Here is a 19,093-nt window from a genome sequence, read left to right as displayed (position 1 = left end):
TAATCACACAAGTCCAGCATATTATAATTGATGTTACCTTCTGACTTTAGATGTGATGCATGTTGAAAATGGAGGCCCTGACAACTGGGGAGGAAAAATGCAGACATAATTTTACTCACATCTTTTTAACAACAAAATTTGTGAGATGGTGACTCACATTTTTATCAGCGATTTTTATAGATTATATATTATTTTAGTTCCAATATACTTTTAGATTTGAGTGATTTATAGGCAGACACTGAGGAGTTTCTAGGTTAAAACAGAAATAAAATATATAATAGAATGCTTAATTCTGATTAAAGCAACACTGTATGGATTATCAAACTCTAAAAATATCAACTTTTCTATACATAGTAAAATAAAGCTATGGTGTTTCATTCAACTAATGTTCATTGACATACAACGAGACTTAAAGAATTATAAAATCTTATAGATTAATAAATAATAAAATGTGAAGTATATAATTTTTATATTGTAAAGGAGCAGCCTCACTAAGTCTGAGAAAACATATGACACTGGGCTTGAAGAAGATTGACTTGAGGTAAATGAATCCCTGAGAAAGTTGCCTACTCTGAAGAGCATCTCCTGACCTCTCTCACTGCCTCTCTCTTTGCATGATTGGAGCATGAAGACAGCAGAGATCTTAGTACAGCACTGTTTTCTTCTTCTACAAAATGATTAATAATCCCAGATAAAACTCATGAGAGGGCCTGAGAAAATATATGGAATATCACCAAGCATGGGCAAAAATGTATCTAAGAAATCAAAAGAACATTAAAAGAATTAGTGTTTGGCTTCTAGCATTATCAAATGAATCTCCACTCAAAATCCTTAACAGTTCTGCCCTGGCTGGTGTAGCTCAGTGGATTGAGCATGGGCTGTGAACCAAAGCATCACAGGTTCGATTCCCAGTCAGGGCACATGCCTGGGTTGCAGGCCACGGCCCCCAGCAATTGCACATTGATGTTTCTCTCTCTCTCTCTCTCTTTCTCCCTCCCTTCCCTCTCTAAAAATAAATAAATAAAATCTTTAAAAAAATCCTTAACAGTTCTATTATTTAAAAACATACTAGAAAACAACTACAACAAAAAGGCTTTACTAATTTCAGGACATATTGTTAACTTTTCCCCTGCCCGCTCTCAGTGTATGTGTTGACTACCTGTAAGCTACACGGGACAGGTATCCAAAAAGTGATTTATTTGTGGAGTCACACCTTCCTCTTAATGTGTAGAATATAAAATCCAAACTACCAAAGAATAATGTCCTTCTTTGACCTGATGCCTATCATTCCTCTATAGGCCTATTTTGCTTTAGTTACATTAATTTTATGATTTCCCAAATTCACCATTTTATACATGTCTCTGTTCCTATGGCATACTAGAAGCTTGACCTAGGCTGCTCTATTGTTTTCCTGGATCCAGTTTGAACATATGTGTGTGTGTAGGCTTTCCCACACAAAAAAAGCAATTATCTGGACACTAATTGGGTATCCTACAATTCAACTCAATTCTGACACTCTTTAACCACAGAGAGCATCCGATTCCAGAGGTTAAGTGTTCTGTCCTCAAGGCTTCCTTCCACCCTCCACTTCAGATACCAGTCCCAAGCCCAGATTATTACCTATACTCTGTCTAGCTGTAAATCAGAGTTTCCCATCACTCCCTCCTTAGATTTGATCAATGTATTAGAGCAGCTCACAACACTCAGAGAAACACATTACTTAGAAAATGTATCTTCCATAACTCAGTAACAGATAGATGGGAAATGCATAGGACAAGGTATAAAAATAGGGTACAGAGTTTCCATGCCCTTTCTAGGCACAATACTAAAGATAAAAGTTATAAGATGAGTTTTCCACCAGAGGCAGTGAAGATTCTAGAGTACAGAGACATGAAGAGGGGAACCTCTGGTAAGGCTAGTTAAGGCCAGAGGTCATCAAAGTTGCCCATCTGGAGTTAAATAAACCCAGCTAGCTGATCACCACTGACTTTTGGTAAGGCTCTATACCTGGACATATTGTATTGCCCTCTTGGGGAAGGTCTCTGCCCACCCCCACCCCCCAGGCAGGGGAAGGGTGAGGCATGGGCAGTGAGATGAACCCCAAGGTTTGCAGGGGCAAAAACAGACATTGGGATGACAATGGCCAGCAATAAAGGGGTCACACAGCAAAAAGGTTTTGGTCTGTGACCTGGGCTAGGAAGCACTGAGGATACTCATACCTCCCTAATTATCTAGTCTCTCTCTCCTTTACAAAGAAAGGAAGTTTGCCTCCCCAAAGATAATAGGCAATGCAGCCTCCATTCACAGTACCTCAAGTGACCATTTTGAGGTGCATACTTGCCAACTGGCAGAAATTTGACTCTGGGTCCCTCAAGGAGAAGGGTTTGTAGATAATTGGCTTTATAAAACCAGAGTCTGTACCTTTGAAATGCAAATTTCTGGAAAGCAAATCTTATCAAGAGAGAAAAACCTTAGCCATCTGAGCAAATCAATTTAATTTAGTTCAGCTGTTACTTTTCTAAATCAGTGAGTTTTGCTTTATAATACCTGTCTCATGAAAGTATGTCTCTTAAATGGTATGTTTGCTAATCTAAAAGCCTATATTTCTAGAAGTTATGAAATGAGTTTTCCAATCTAATGAATGCTAATTCCTTGCTTTTAAGCTGCCTGATATAGAGTTGGACTTTTGTCTTTTTCAATCTGTTAAAGAGACAAGGAGTTTCCTTTTGCTTTATAGTTTTTCCCTACTTAATCTCTCTAGAATTTGGCAATTCTTGATGAATGAGTTACAGCAATATGTTTGTTTGTATGAATCTAAGAAGACCAGTTTCCAACAGTGGTTTTCTTAGCCAAGTCTTTAAAATGCCATGTCTGTGAGAGACACGCATAGACTCTGGATGTCACCAGAATGCCTTAAGGAATTTAAAATTTACTTTCACAGCTAATAGAAGCCCATTGGAGAATTGGCCTGGTAGATTGCTTAGCCATATGTTTCATTGCAGTCCTCCCAGGTAGGGAAAAAAGTTGCTTTCCTGACAGATGGCAAAGAAGGAACCTCAAGACATTTTTTAGGACCTCAACAACTTGGGGAATTTGCCCAAATCTATAGGTATTGCTGGCAAAGTCTTATGGCAACTGTGTGACTTGGCTTCTTCGCCCTGAGGAGCTTAATATTCCAGCAAAGCAGATATTAAAAAATAGCCTGTATAATCAATTGGTATTCTCAGGTTTAAGAAAATAATAAGGCCATAATAATAAGGCCATATTATGGCCATAATAATAAGGCCATAATAATAAGGTAACTTTAGAGGAAGAAATTGTGTTTCAATAGAAATCACAATGCCCAAATGTGAATATTAGAATCTAGTCCAGTTAAAATAAGTTTTTGAATTCCTCTAGTTTTCTTCAACCCTCCAAACTAATGTTTCATTTTATCTTCCCATCTTTGAACTAGGAGTTATTGAGAGCTAAATTTTTTTCTAAGGCTGCCTCTGTATATGCTATACTGAATTTATCTTAACACCTGATGACATCACAAGTGATGTTTAAACTACAGACAAAAAGGATCTATCACATTATCACCTCTTGGCTTACATTCAAACAAAGGCCTTGCAGTGGAATGTCTTCTCCACTGACAGTTTTGCAAACTCAGAAATTGGTTTATCATTTCCTGTGTTCATTAACCTTTGTGTATTTTTCCTTCTGTTTTGACTTTATTTACCTGATTGCTTGTTTACACAGTAAAGGCCTTACTTTAGAAGCCCATCTATAACACTGCCTCAAAAAAACAAGACTCAGTGATTTGGCTGGATTGACTTGTTTTCAGGACTAGACTGTTGAATCAGTGAAGTATGACACAATCTATCAGCTTCACTGAAAACTTCTTTTCCTTTTCTTCCCAAATGGTTCAGACAGAATAGGCCCAGAGTACTTCAGGCTGGAAATTTTAGAATGTTTCCTTTGGTCTAATTTAGACCAAGGATGGCAAACAAGAAGGCTCTAAACAGGTAGGTGTGACATGCCAGGGAATTCACACCTCCAACCTAATCTGAGACACTGTAAAGTTAGTCCCTCCCTCTATCTCCTGGTTTTTACCACTCATTAGACCTTTAATTGCCATAATTCTCCTCATTTTTGGATTATGCCTTTTTAACCTTCTTGTCAAATTTATCACTTCTAGACTATAACAAAAATGCCAGCTGGTCCAGCGATGCCACCCTCTAGACATCGCATATGCCTCCTCTTAAGGACAGCACCAGACTGACCTGGACTTTGCAAAACCCCTCTTTCCTGAATAAAGACTCCCCTTCCTTTTTTGCTCCTGTCTTTCTCTCTTCAGCAGATAGGAAGAATATCTGGGCCTGGGGATACGCAGGACTATACCCCTTGACAGTAAAAAGAAGGTACAGAAGATGAAAACTTCACCAAATTTACCCTTGTAAGATTACAAGTGCCAGGATTTATTCAGGGAAGAAATGTGTTGGCATAGGTAGCTAAATATTAATAAAGGAAGAGAGCACAGGAAATTAGATGTTATTAAGCACAATCAACTGGGGAGCATAAGCCTGCTTAACCAGGAAGCTACAGCTTCACACACTCTAGGAGATAGTAGCATTGTCCAGTTAAGGGAATTAACAGCCCTTCCTCCCCAATTTAGGAAGCAAACACTGGCTTTTCAATCTCTCTAATCCACTTGCCCAGACGATGGGAGATGGTAAGCACATGTGCAACAGAAGCAAAGATGGTGACCATAAAGTCCTGTCTGTCTAGCTTGGGAAAAGGACCAGACTGAATAAGGAACGCAGGATCCTGGATGATGTAGAAAAGGGAATTGTTATGGGGAGGACTTAGGGCAAGCCCACAAAAGATTGGGAAGTTGATTGAATAATTTAAAAGAGGACCTGGTCTTTCACAAGCCCAAGATAACATAACCAACTTAACAAAGAAATTATCTCTCTCTCTCACTTAGTAACACATACCACTTTTGTTTTCACTTGCTCTCTCCATAGCAGCTATGTGGCCCTAGCAGCCACACTACCAGGAGCCACATGGACTTCAAGCAGTCTCCAAGCCAAGCCTGGGTGCTAGATAGAGCAGTGCCAGCTGGAGCACAACTGGGAACTGGACTAAGCTTTGATATGGACAAAATGTTGGCATGGTACAAAATGTGTGGACACTGGCCCTATTTCTGGGCTTGATAAAGATTGGACTTTTTTCGTGATAGGATGGATGGAGAGGGGGCATTGGTACCTGAGGGCAGCCTTCTATTTCCACCCAATTAAATATTATCACACATGAGCTCCCATATGTGGGTCCCTCAAAATGCTTTTCTTGAAATCCTGTGAAAGAACATGCTTTCCACCAGCAAGGTATTCACCAACACAGAAGCTCTCTGGACCCAGTCTTTTGGATTTTTAATAGAGGTTTCATTGCATAGGCATGATTGATTCAGCTTTCAGCCCAACATCCCTCTTTGGAGTTCAGGGGGAAGGACTGAAAGTTCTAACCCACTAATCACCTGATTAGTTCCCCTGGCAAATGGTCCCCATCTTTAGGTCCATTCTCACCTCTTTAACATAAGTAACATTTATGGCTCTCAGCATGTAGGAAAGTCTGAGGATTTTAGGAGCTCAGTGACAGAAATGAGATGAACACCAAATATATATTTCCTATCATAAATTATAATATCACAACCGCAAATCCCCTTTGGTCTGCTTGACCAACTTCTACTATTCTTTCAAGATACTAGTCAAATGTTTCTTCCTCAGGAAATTCATGCTGACCTAGAACAAGACAAATTTGGTTCCATGTTGTTTGGGATTCCCATGAATGGTCTCTTTGTTTCCATTAGAACCTTTTTCCCATGTTCTAATGATGTACTATTGAAACTATCTCTCTAGTAGACTCGGAAATATATGGGAGTGTGGGAATGTTATCTTATTACTTGAAGTCTCCTATCTAGTCCCAATACAATATGTGGCACCTGTTAGGCTAATAGGAATGTTTATTGAATGAATGGATAAAGTTCTCTTCTAAGACACACCTGGGAACCATAAATTATTTTGTCTAAATCCTAAGTCATGGGTTATGAACATATGTAAACACATTTATATGCCCTTAAATAGTCAAATTGATCTACAACAAAGACAGCCAGGTCATCTGCATAAAAAACATTAAACACAGAAAAGCTTTGTTATAAATCCACTAGAATTTTAACCTAATTAGTAACATTCAGTAATGAATGTGTCATTAGGCATACAATAAATCCAGGCAAGATCCCCTCTCAACAGAAAATGCATGTGTATCATTACCATCATATTTCCCCTGGAACTGAGGTACAAGTTTAAATGTGGAAGGCATAATAATCACAAGTTTTTTAAATGTCCACAGATGTGCAGTTTAATGACACATTAAGAAGCTGTTATTTTCCAAGTATGCTGGTAAGTTTTTTAAAAATAAATACAACACATATGTATACAATGAATGTTTAATCTGTATTCACTAAAGGTGCTTAATTTTAGGTTGCAGAGTTGCTTTTGCTTATCCTATAAAAATGAAAAGATATTTAGGGATAAAAACAATGTTCATTTTTTGAAGACTAATTATCTAATAAACTATGTGATTTCTGTTTAATTAAAGTTGATATCATAGCCATCACAAACTATTTTTAATGAACTTTGCACAGAAAAAAATGTATACAAAGAATATCCATTAATAAATTGAGCACTCACCTCTTCAATAGAAAAATGACATACATGCTCAGCAGTTTATGTTATTATTTGAAGCAGAGAATAAAAACATAGCAAGGGATATTGCTTGTTATTTTTGTATTGGTCTTTTAGAAGTGTGTGTGGTTATTGCTTTAGACAGCAACACAACCAGAAGCCATAGTGTTAATCATGTTGAAGTATTATGTAGGCAAGGTCCCATACAGAAATAAAAGTCCTATGTGAACATATACAACATGAAAAATAATTTACAAAATAAGTGGCAAGGAGCATATAATCAGGCTTAATCATAAGCAAATATATTCAGATGATGACTAAATGATCTTTTGAATTACTATTTAAGATCAAATAAAGTACAAAGGCATTAGCAAAGATTTACAAAGTTTTCATTATTGGGACACTTTCCCATTACCCTGAATTTTTCACAAAAAGCCAGCAACAATTATTTGCACAAAATTCTAAACATCCAGTATGCAAAAAAGAAAATTAAAATATTGGGCACCTCCCACATATGAACAGTAACTAAACATTAAACTTTCTTAAAAACAATTATTTCTCTGTTATTCATAATTTGGATAAATTTAAGTAGCTAAAAAGGCCTTCATAATACCTTAAGTTTTTATGTATAGCTGTATCACCTTAAACCTCTAAGGAAAAAAATTAATTACCTTAATAGTTTCAGATTGTGAGTTAACATCTAATTTAGGGTCAGGGGTCGGATTTCCTAGTGTTACTAAAAATCTTGAAGTGCATTATTTTACATGTGAAGAATTGCTGAACTACTAGGAATTTCTATCAATCATTTTATAACTATCCTGTTATCCAAATGGTGACTGCTTTTTGGAAAATAGTAATAAACAAGGAGATAAAGAAACTAATCTTAGAATAAAAAGTACTTTATCTGTTGCAAACTTTTCTGAGTAACTCTGTTAGGTAGGAGTTAGAAAATTTAGGAGGAGAGGGGTCCACAATGCTCAAAGAAAAAGCTCATAAACAAGTTTGGTTAACCACGTCCAGGGCATGTATCTGTTTTAGAACAGATGAGCAAATGTGGTCTGGCAAAAGGTAAGAAGTCTGGGAAACAGCCCTCCTCACATACCTACATTTAGGTAGTCACACCCCCAGTGGAAGCTGGCACCACTTTTATCCACCAATCAATGTGTAACTCCCTCACCTCACCTGGCAAACTATGTAAGTCCTCTGGAAAAAGGACCGGACGCCTTGGTGACATTACCTTGCCTTTACCTGTGCTCTATTTTTTTAAAGATTTTATTTATTTATTTTTAGAGAGAGAAGAGAGAGAGAAAGAGAGAGAGAGAGAGAAACATCAATGTGCGGTTGCTGGGGGTCATGGCCTGCAACCCAGGCATGTACCCTGACTGGGAATCGAACCTGTGACACTTTGGTTCGCAGCCCACGCTCAATCTGCTGAGCTATGCCAGCCAGGGCTATTACCTGTGCTCTATTACTTTCTTTCCAACCTGGGCAAGGCTCAATCTCTTCCATGAGAATATGTCCCTAGTAAACTTTGCTTGCATACTAACAGGTTTGCTGTTTTTTAATTCTTTACTACATTGGCAAGAAGAACCAAGTTGTTCCACAACTCCCCCTTCAGTCACTGTAGCAAGTATTAGCACAATGGCATTTTGAAATGCATTTAAATTTTTTCCCTGATTTTTTCTTCATTCTTTAGTTTTCCACAATTAGAGCCAGAATTTGTCCCAGGAAAAGTAGAAAACAACAACAAAAAAATCCAGCCAAAGCACAAAGTTAATTTATTAGCTTTTGACCTCCGAAGCAAAATTTTATGAATCCCAGAGAACAGATTGTCAGTAGAAGCACATTTCATTTGCAAAATCCAGACTTTTTTGAGAGGTAAATGATGTTTCCTTTCAATTCCCGAAGCTGGGCTTTGACTATATCAATGGCAAAGCCTGAGGACGTAGGGAGTTTATGCTATAATCCACTGGGTGGGGAATAATACACCACAACTGTTTCCTCCCCTTGGACACCTGCACACCTAAGACAATACTCCAAGGAGAAAAGAGAAAAGAATATTTTTCTAAAAGATTAAGCAATAAGCCAAAAGAGGCTGAGTTTCTTAAATTGGCAAGATTAGGTTTAGCCACCCACTGCATTTGAGCTCAGAGAGTTAAGCTAATTGATTAACTGGAACATAATCAACAAAAGTAAAAAGCAAACAAAATATAACCATTGAAATTAAGAACAATCTAACAATAGTCAGGGGTGGGGGGTGTAATGGGGGGAAGGGTTTTTAGGAACTACTATGGGGGACACATGGACAAAACCAAGGGGGAGGGTGGAAGCAAGGGAGGGAGGTGTGTTTGGCTGGGGTCAGGGGGGAGTGGTGGGGGGAAAGTGCAGACAACTGTAATTGAACAACAATAAAATAATTTTAAAAAAGAAAAATACAAGAAAATGTATTTCAGGTGAAGTTGACATATAATATGTTAATTTCAGATGTACAACATAGTGATTAGACATTTATATATCTTACAAAGTGATCAGCCTGAGAAGTCCAGTATTCATCTGATACCATACATAGTTATTATAATATTATTGACTATATTCCCTATGTTGTACTGTATATCCTGTTGACTATTTTATAAGGAGCAATTTGTACAATTTAATCTCTTCCTTTTTTCCCCACACATCCCCTTACCCCATCCATCTGATAACCACCCAATTAAGTTAATTCAATTATAAGAAAATAAATTTCTCTTTTTGTATACCTAGATCGATAGCTTTAAGTTTAAAACTCCTTATATAGGCAATTATACAAATGTTCAACAAATAAAAACAAACATATACTACTTTTTCTTTCTCTTTTTACCAAAAGTAACATGAAACTAAAAAGCAAAGGGAATATACCAGTATATAAGTTAATTTTGTGTATCTACTTAAAGGTGGTCAAAATTTGGCCAAAATTTGATCATGATAATTTGTCTCCAAATTAACTGATATCCTACAAAAAAATCTAGACAAGTACTATTTTGAGAGTAAGAGCAAGCATGTATTCCTGGCTGGTATAGCTCAGTGGATTGAGTGCATGCCTGTGAACCAAAGGGTCACCAGTTCAATTCCTAGTCAGGGCACGTGATGTTTCTCTCCCTCTCTTTCTCCTTCCCTTTCCCTCTCTCTAAAAATAAATTAACAAAGTCTTTAAAAAAAAAACAAGTTTAAATAAAAAAGAGCAAGCATGTAACTAAATGTAAAATGTTTTAAAATTCCTTTTCCGTTTTTGATATGCTTAAGACTTGGCCTCTGTCTCCTCTCCTGAACCGTAGTAGTATTATGTGTTAGGAAATGTAAATGATACCTAAGGTACATAAAGCAAAATCTGTCTTCAATGAGTTTACATGCTAGTAAAGAGAAGGAATTCTTTCTTTCACTGTCTTTTATTCTTCCCAATATACAATAGTCAAAACTATCATTTTATAATTTTAATTTTTACTAACCTTTATCCTAAAAGTTTGCCCAGTTTCTCTGCACTTTGAGCTGTTTATTGTTCCTTGGACTTCAACCAACTCAAACTTACCTGACCTGCTTTTGACAATAATCCTAAGAAATATAAAGTTCAAGATTTCTATTTCCAAGCTAATTCTTTACAAAACATACTTATAGGAACTCTGCCATACTTATGCAGATAGCATCTGTAGAAATAAAAAAACACAAAAATACAGTCCCTGAAGCCTTCCTATTTCTTTTGGTATGTCTTACATAAGCTCTAATAATAGTTTCTTCTCTGAACTTGTGGAGAGCAGGACCTGAAGCCAAGTTTAGAGCATGTGCAATAGAGCAGTGACTCAGGGGGATGATGCAGCCCCTCATCATATGCAGTACAGCATGGCACACGTGTGTTTATCTGATGGGTAACACCAAAGCACCATAAACTATATGTGCCTATCAAGATTGCACAAAACAACATATGTCTACCAGAATTGATATAAATATGTACCTGTCAAAACTGATGGATATAACATGTGCTTTTTGGGACTGAGGATGGCAACATGTGCTTATCCAAATTAAGCAAAATTTGTTTATGAGAAATTGTACAAAATAGCCCTGGCTGGTGTAGCTCAGTGGATTGAGCGCGGGCTGCAAACCAGGCATTGCAGGTTCGATTCCCAGTCAGGGCACATGCCTAGGTTGCAGGCCATGACCCCCAGCAACCGCACATTGATGTTTCTCTCTCTCTCTCTCTCTCTCTCTCTCTCTCTCTCTCTCTCTCTCTCTCCCCCCCTCTCTCCTTCCCTTCCCTCTCTAAAAATAAATAAATAAAATCTTTAAAAAAAAAGAGACGGCCAGTTTGTTTAAAAAAAAAAGAGAGAAATTGTGCAAAATTAACATGACTTCACATCCAAAAGAAGCATAAGAGTAGAGGACTTCCAATCATGGTCACTGCTTCTGGAGAATGAGTCACTCTGAGATGTCCTGCACATTCCACCTCCGCAGAGGAAGAGGTAAGCTGTGTTCCCGTCCCTCTGACTTTGCCTTGCAAGATGTTGACCACCCCTGGTGCCTTGCAGGCCGGACTTGATCTGGACTCTTGGGACTCGGGTTTATTATCCCCCAATTTTCTTGTGTGACTATTACTGATTGTTTTTGAGTAATTATTATTATTATTGGGTTAGTATGGATTTGGACTGAATCTGCATTAATAAAAGCTGAGTAACATAGCCAGTTCACTATGGCTCACTGCTATTTCTCAGTGCCTTTGTCACATGTCATATGGCAACCCCGTGCTTTTTTGGTTCTTAAGGCCCAGGTCAGACCACCCAAGTGGGGACTTAAAGATGGCTTATTGGAAAGACTATGTGCAAAATATTTGCTCTCAATAGAAACAGTTAAGAAATTTATCAAAAGCTTGGAAATAGACAAAAGGTACGATTACTTGTCCTTTCGATATCCTGCATGGCAGGCTTTGGGAATCATGCCTACCCAGTAGATATCTAATTCTCCAGAAGGTTGCACCTTTTTGCCACTTGCTATTTACTACTGGTTAGAATATTTTAAAATTCTGTAGGTGTAGATTCTCATTTTTTGTGTTTAAAACTGATAGCTTGTAAATGATTTTTTTCACATAGTAATGTAAATTAATTTTTATATGGTGTAGATGGAATAATTTTTGTAGAAAAGATAATTCCAAAGGTTACATTCTTATTGTTCTATAGGACATTTTTATCAGTTTTGTTTCTAAATTAGAAATTTTATTTAACCATTATTTCTTATCCATTTCTCTTTACACATTCATTATTATCTTGATGGCTCTTAACTATGCATTTTTCACATGTGCTCACTTTAAATTTGTAAAATTCTGCTTTCACCTTGGAAAATTATTCTTTGGCTGTGTGCTTTGACTTAGAAACTACTAATATGCCAAGTATTTTCTTTTCTATCTAGGTAAAAAAAATGTAAAGCAAAAATTACATGTGGAATTGTAGACCTACATGTAAAATGCAAAACTATAAAGCTCCTGGGAAAAATCTAGGTAACCTTGGATTAGAAAGCAACCTTCTAAATATAACACTGAAGCATGATAAAAGAAAAAATTTAAAAATAAGACTTCATTAAAAACAAAAAAGCAGCGAACAACTTGTGCTCTGTGAAAGACACTGTTAAGAGAATTGAAAGACAAGCAACAGACATGGAAAAAAAATATCTGTAAAACACACATCTAAGAAAGGACTGGTATCCAGAATACACAAAGAAAATCTTAAAACTCAGTAAGAAACCAATGAACTTAGTTAATATAAGAAAAAGATTTGAGCAGATATATCAACAAAGAAGATATACAAATAATATATGGCGTTTAGTATTAAAAAGATACCTTGTAGGCTTAAAATTTTTCTAAATTTTATAAAAGTTGTGCAAAAATCATTTATAATATTATGTAGCTGAATGTATTAAAAATTTTTACATTAACTTTAATTGGGCATAAGATATCTCTGTGCTTATTTATAAAGAGAGTTTTCATTCTACGAAGTTCACAAGAACAGTGCTCCAGTAATGTTAACATTCTGGATCTGAATGGAGCGATCATAGCCAGAAGGAATCTAAAGCATTCCAGAGATGACACTAGAGTGGTGGTTCTTATGGAAGAAATTAACAAAGCCGAATGCCTGAGCTATTTAGCTATTCAGGTAGAGGAGCAAGTCCAGGGCAACAGACCATTTTATGCTTCTTTTATCTTGACAAAATAAATAGAAAAAGTAAACCAAACGTTAGGCATTCCCATTCAGCCCTTTCCATTGATTTGTCCTAGACTGAGTTTTTTCACATTAGTTGTCTCATTGCTTCCTCTCCCATAGACCACAAACCTATTAAAATCTAATATCAAAGCACTGGGTTAAAAACATAGCTTTGAGTGTATTACCAGATAGAACATCAGGACTGTCAGCAGGAACAGTGAGCAATTCTCCCACATTATGCAATAAGCCATTAAGTTCAGCACACTGGATGCTAATGTTGGACGCCTCTGTTGCCAAACACCCTTGTAAAAAAGTCAGTATTCATTTGGGTGGTATTCATTGTATATGGTTGAAAATACAGAACAACTTGGGTGTCCAATTATGAAATTTGTACTTTTGGGCACAAGGATAAGGAAATTTTGGCACTATTTTAAGTGACTTCTTGAGGTATAATATATGGCATATATAATAAAACAGAAACCCCCCAAAAAAGCATATAAAAATATAAATGGGGAGATAAAGTTAGGAATAAACTAGTTGTTTATAACTTGGCAACTTTTACTTATTCATTTATTTATTTCCCCAGAACATTAAGTATGCACTTCAATTATTTCAATAACCTTCTAAAATACAATGTTACTCCACATGAAAATAAAAGACTAACAATTAAAAAGGATAAGACTATTATTAAATAGATGCTTTAGGGAAGTTTACTTCCCTAGTCAATGAATTCACTTTAAACTCAGTCACAGTCCCTTTTGGTGAAATTTATTTTTCTCTTATATGTTGTTCTTAGATGCAAAAAAAAAAAAATCAGAGTAGTTGCTCTCCATGAGATCAATTTTCTTCCATGGTCTCATTAGCAATACTTTCAAGAAAGCTATTAAAATTGGGTATTTGTCACACATATGACAAAGAAGTTCATGAGATTAGAAACAAATTAAAGGTATGATTTCTGATTTCCAAATCTGCATCATTCACAAAATATTGTGGATCAACATGATTGTTTTTAACAATACAGAAGTCAATACAAAATTATATGTAATTAGACAGCAAATCACAAGGACTAATAAGAAGTGAAGGGTAAAAGGTACTGCTTAAAATATATAGATACCATCCTTCCCAGGAACTGAATATATTTCATCTTAACTTGGATTTCTACAACTATGTGCTGATCATTGACCTTTCCATGTCATTTCTCAATGAAGTTTCCACAAAGCTCTCACACAAGTATCTAATCGATACTACTCAGTCATCCTATAATCTCTGAATAGCTCTCAATTCTACCAATCAGCAATTTTTCTCTGTAAAGTTCACTCTTACTTGATATTCTATGTATTTACATACTAATTATTGCATTTTCTAATTTAACTCTGAAGTTACACTGCATCTAAAACTCTATTAGTGAACAGATTTATTCAGATATTAAAAGGATGCTAAAAATTTCTTTTGATCATATTTAATTTCCCCCCTTAACACACAGGATGTAATCAGGCAGAAATAATTATCAGTGCAGTTTACTAAACTATATTTTAAAAGTACTGAGATCACTAAATAAAACTGTCATGAATTAAAATTTCAAGAGAATGGTTATAAACATTTTCACCTTAATTGTAAGTGAGGTGATCATGTAAAAGTGGTATCTAGAGTTGATGGCATGTAGTAACACCTTGTAAACAGAGCCAGTTAATGTGAATGCTGTGGAAAAGCTACCCAATTAAATGGTAAAACAGCCTTTTTATTTTTCTGTGACAGGTAAAAATGATAAGGATATGTTCAACAATCTCTGATATCTCCAAATATGACAATTTAAACAAAAGTAATTGATACACTGTGGGAGGTATTGCTAGAGTGATATAAGTATAAAACTGAAGAGTTTATGAAAAGCTACTTTACTGGGAGATTTTTTCAATATATTTTATTGATTATGCTATTACAGTTGTCCCATTCTCCCCCTTCACTCCCCTCCCCCCTGCTCACCCCCTCCCACCCACATTCCCCCCCTTTAGTTCATGTCCATGTGTCATAAGTTCTTTCGCTTCTAGATTTCCCACACCATTCCTGCCCTCCTCCTATTTTCTACCTATTTTCTATGCTACTTATTCTCTATATCTTTTCCCCCTCTCTCCTCCTCCCACTTCCCTGTTGCTAATCCTCCATGTGATCTCCATTTCTGTGGTTCTGCTCCTGTTCTCTTTGTTTGCTTAGTTTGCTTTTGTTTTAGGTGTGCTTGTTACTAACTGTGAGTTTGATGTCCTTTTTTTACTGTTCACATTTTTTATCTTCTTTTTCTTAGATAAGTTCCTTTAACATTTCATATAATAAGGGCTTGGTGATGATGAACTCCTTTAACTTGGCCTTATCTGAGAAGCACTTTATTTCCCCTTCCATTCTAAATGAAAGCTTTGCTGGATAGAGTATTCTTATGTTACATAACCAATTTTAATCTTATTTTATTAGAAGGCTTTTTATTGTTTATTTATTTTTCTTTGTGCATTTCAATGATGTTTAATTTTTTTCACGACTTGCAAAGTATAATTCATGTCCTTTGTGTATGGATATCTAGGTTCTAGGATACTTTGATTCAATTTAGGAAAAGAACATGAGAAATTTAAAACTTACTATTTAAAGATTTTTTTTCAAAAAAAGTTCTTTTATTTCTTAATTCTTTATTCAAGAACAAGTTTCCACCTTGCACAGAGATTCCCCCAGTGAAAATTGGCATGAACAGCTGCCAGACAGATGTCCAACAATTGCAGTGATTGCATGAGACTGTGCAATCTGTCAACAAGGTATTGTGGTTAGAAGACATTTTTTGTGAAGATTCAAAAATGATGAAAGAAGCACATGAAACAAACATCCATATAATAAGGATGACAAGAGGGAAAGCTAGTGGAGGTGCTATAATGAGGCCAATAATAATAAAATCAGAAAACAAGGTTACATGACCATAAAAATTGTTGACAGTAATGAGAGGTGAGCTGTTAAGAAGACTGATTGAAATGTGAAACAAAACACGTTGTGTTTTTTGATGCTAAAGCTAAATAAAAAACAGAGAAATATAATCTTTCTTTAAGGTCTTATATAAAGGTATGAGACATTTTTTAAAAAATGCAAAGAGCCCAGTTGACCTACACAGCTTAGTCTCTCTCCATTTTGTTCTAAATCTCTACTATCTTATACAAATGCAGTGTTATTATCTCAGCAACCTTGCCTAGAAGGCTATTCCTTGCATTTATGTGTCTCTGCATGGAAAACAGATTCACAACATCTGGCCTGATTTCATTTTCCTTTAATTTTTCTTTTGTTGCTTTTTCCATTTTACTTCTTTTTCCAACCATGTGTGTTGGGCTGTAAACAGTAATTTCCACTCATATCTATAGTTTTTATTTCACTGTTTTAGGGTCAGTGATCTACCTTGTTGCTTCAAGATGGCCATAAAATGATAATCTGAGAACTCTAATTATCCTTGCTCTACTCATACAATTTTGAAAAGTTGGCATTTTTATTTTATATGGTATTATTCATACCAATAAAACACCTAAGTTAAAATTGGCTGTGAATAATTTTTTAGTGCTATGTATGCATGAGATCTGATTTATTTTCCTTTCCTGCATCAGGATGCCTCTTGTATCTTCTGCTCTAGTGAGTTCTTAGCATTTTTAAAAAGAAACTGATCACTTAGAACAGTATAATTTTATTACCAAAAAACCCACAGGAGGTGTAAGATATATACACCAAATGATAAACACAAAGCTTCAATTTGACAGTCAAATAAATTCAAACATATGGGATCCCACATTGCACCATAATCTTAGAATGTGATACATGTATAAAAAAGTGGGGTTGTCACACAGTTTTACAAAGGGATATTAATGGACTTAAACAAGAACTGGACTATTTATCTCATATTTTATATTCACATAAAACTTTCAACATAACATTAACAAAATGCCACGTGTCATCAAGGAATATCAAGCCAAAATGCAAAATTTCTTTGCTCATTATCCTGCTAGGCCATAGACTTTTGTTGTCATCTGAGGAAAATTGCTGCATGAGTTCTAATATTATCCCAGTTTCAATGACTACACTCATATGTGGTGAATTTACTGAAATCATGCTTTGTGACACTGCTCTCTCCATAAATGACTTATATGACTTATAATTTCAGTCCTTCAAAGGTTAATTTTTATATGATCTTACTTATAGAATTTGCTATGAGGTGCCAAGAAAAAAAACACATTTTCCCTGTTATTAATAATGCCACTTCTCTGCTCCAGCCAACCTAAGTTTATACCATTTGTTTATAAATTGTTTATATGAAAATTATCTCTATTAAAATAATGAACTCTGAATATAAATGCCTAAATATAACAATGATTTACAACAGCTCTAAAAACAATTGACACCCTGAGGACATACACACATGCATGCTCATAAAAACATATATTTGTACACATGGTTTTTATAGCTCATTAAATTTAATATTTATAAGGGTAAAAACATTCACAAAGAAAATATAAAAAATAGAAAAGGACACAACTGATAAACCAATCATAAGTCTCAGCAGAATTATTATTAATCTTACACGGATTTGTCTGCTGATTATTTTCTGGGAACCAAGAGACAACAGCAATATAATCTTTTAGATCATCAAGTAATTAGTAATTTTTATTACTTTTTTCTCCATGTAACTTAAATACTCTCTTCACTAATCTCTTCTGTCTCAATGGATGATCAGGCAGTGTGTGTGTGTGTGTGTGTGTGTGTGTGTGTGTGTTTGGCAGATCTACATCTAACTCTCCCATGCCCATCTTGTAACTGTGTCCCATAGAAACCTGGCCAAAAAATCCAAATTTTCTGGTAGTTAATCCCTTTCCTCCCAGGTTTAATAAAGATGCCTTTCATTAAGAAATCTTTTCGTTCTCTCTGCTGTTTGACACATTTCACTTAGCCAAATTTTTTATGAATAAATTTTATTTTAACACTGATTTATCATGTTCCCATGTTTATTTCCTCTTGTAATATCTTTGTATAATCTAAATACACTCTTTAACTTCCCTGTAGATGGACATTTCTGACTAGTGCAATTGGGTGTGCCATATCCTTAGACTACCCAGCCGTGGAAACAAGACTGCCACCTACTATCTGAGAACTTCTGGAAATATTTTGTAATGCTGGGAGTAGTTTCAAACAGCTACTATCATTCTGAAAGTAGCAATCACAAGGTATACGAGAACACAGAGCAGCGAGAGGATACAAAAAAGCATTAAAGCACAGATAATTTATTTGGTTTTACTGTCATAGTCCTAGATTAAAATTTTGGCTCGGATACTTATTAGTTCTACAAACTTGGAAAAATAAATATCCATAAACATTAGTTTCTTTATTAATAAAATAGAATAAATAAGATTATAGTCCCTAAGACTGTTGTAAAGATTAAATTTAAAATACATGGTCTGTCCAGAAAAAAACCTAACCACTGTTAATATAAATAGAATGGTCTGCACGACATTGATGTAACCTGGCAGCCAAGGAGAGTGGACTGGAGTACACGTGTGCATAATGATGACTTCACTGTACTAGTCAGTGGGGGCAGTCGAGACTGTTCAGTGAGCATGTGTACTATGTGGCTGTCACATTCAAAATGACTGAGCAATAGAGCAACAAATCTGCATCAAATTTTGTGTCAACTTTGAACATTCTTCCGTGGAAATTATCCGAATGATTCAGAAGGCCAAACCTATGGGAAACTGGTGATTGGCAGCTCCATCACTACAAAATGCCCACTCATGCATCACATCTCATGCAGAGTTTTTTGGTGAAACATTAAATCACCCAGGTGACTCATCCACACTATACTCCAGATTTGTCACTCTGTGACTTCTGGCTTTTCCCAAAACTAAAATCATCTTTAAAAGGGAAGAGACTTCAGACCATCAGTGAGATTCAGGAACATACAATGGGGCAGCTGATGGCAATTGGGAGAACTGTGTAAGGTCTCAAGGTGCCAACTTTGAAGGAGACTGAGGCATCATTGTCCTATGTACAATGTTTCTTGTATCTTCTTTAATAAATGTCTCTATTTTTCATATTATATGGCTGGATACCTCTAGACAGACCTCCTATACATAAAAAGCACAGTACCTAAAA

General features: G+C 35.7%; 1 protein-coding gene across 2 annotated transcripts in view; it reads right to left on the bottom strand.

The window, feature by feature from the left end:
* The window catches only part of CTNNA3 (catenin alpha 3), a 1,495,188-nt gene that overhangs the window by 376,250 nt on the left and 1,099,845 nt on the right, over nt 1-19,093 (bottom strand). The window lies entirely within an intron of this gene.

Source organism: Phyllostomus hastatus, unplaced genomic scaffold, assembly GCF_019186645.2.
Source record: "Phyllostomus hastatus isolate PE091 unplaced genomic scaffold, TTU_PhHast_1.1 phas_contig_38, whole genome shotgun sequence".
Lineage (NCBI taxonomy): Eukaryota > Metazoa > Chordata > Mammalia > Chiroptera > Phyllostomidae > Phyllostomus > Phyllostomus hastatus.
Note: the sequence above shows the minus strand (reverse complement) of the source record. Positions and strands in the feature narration are given on the sequence as shown.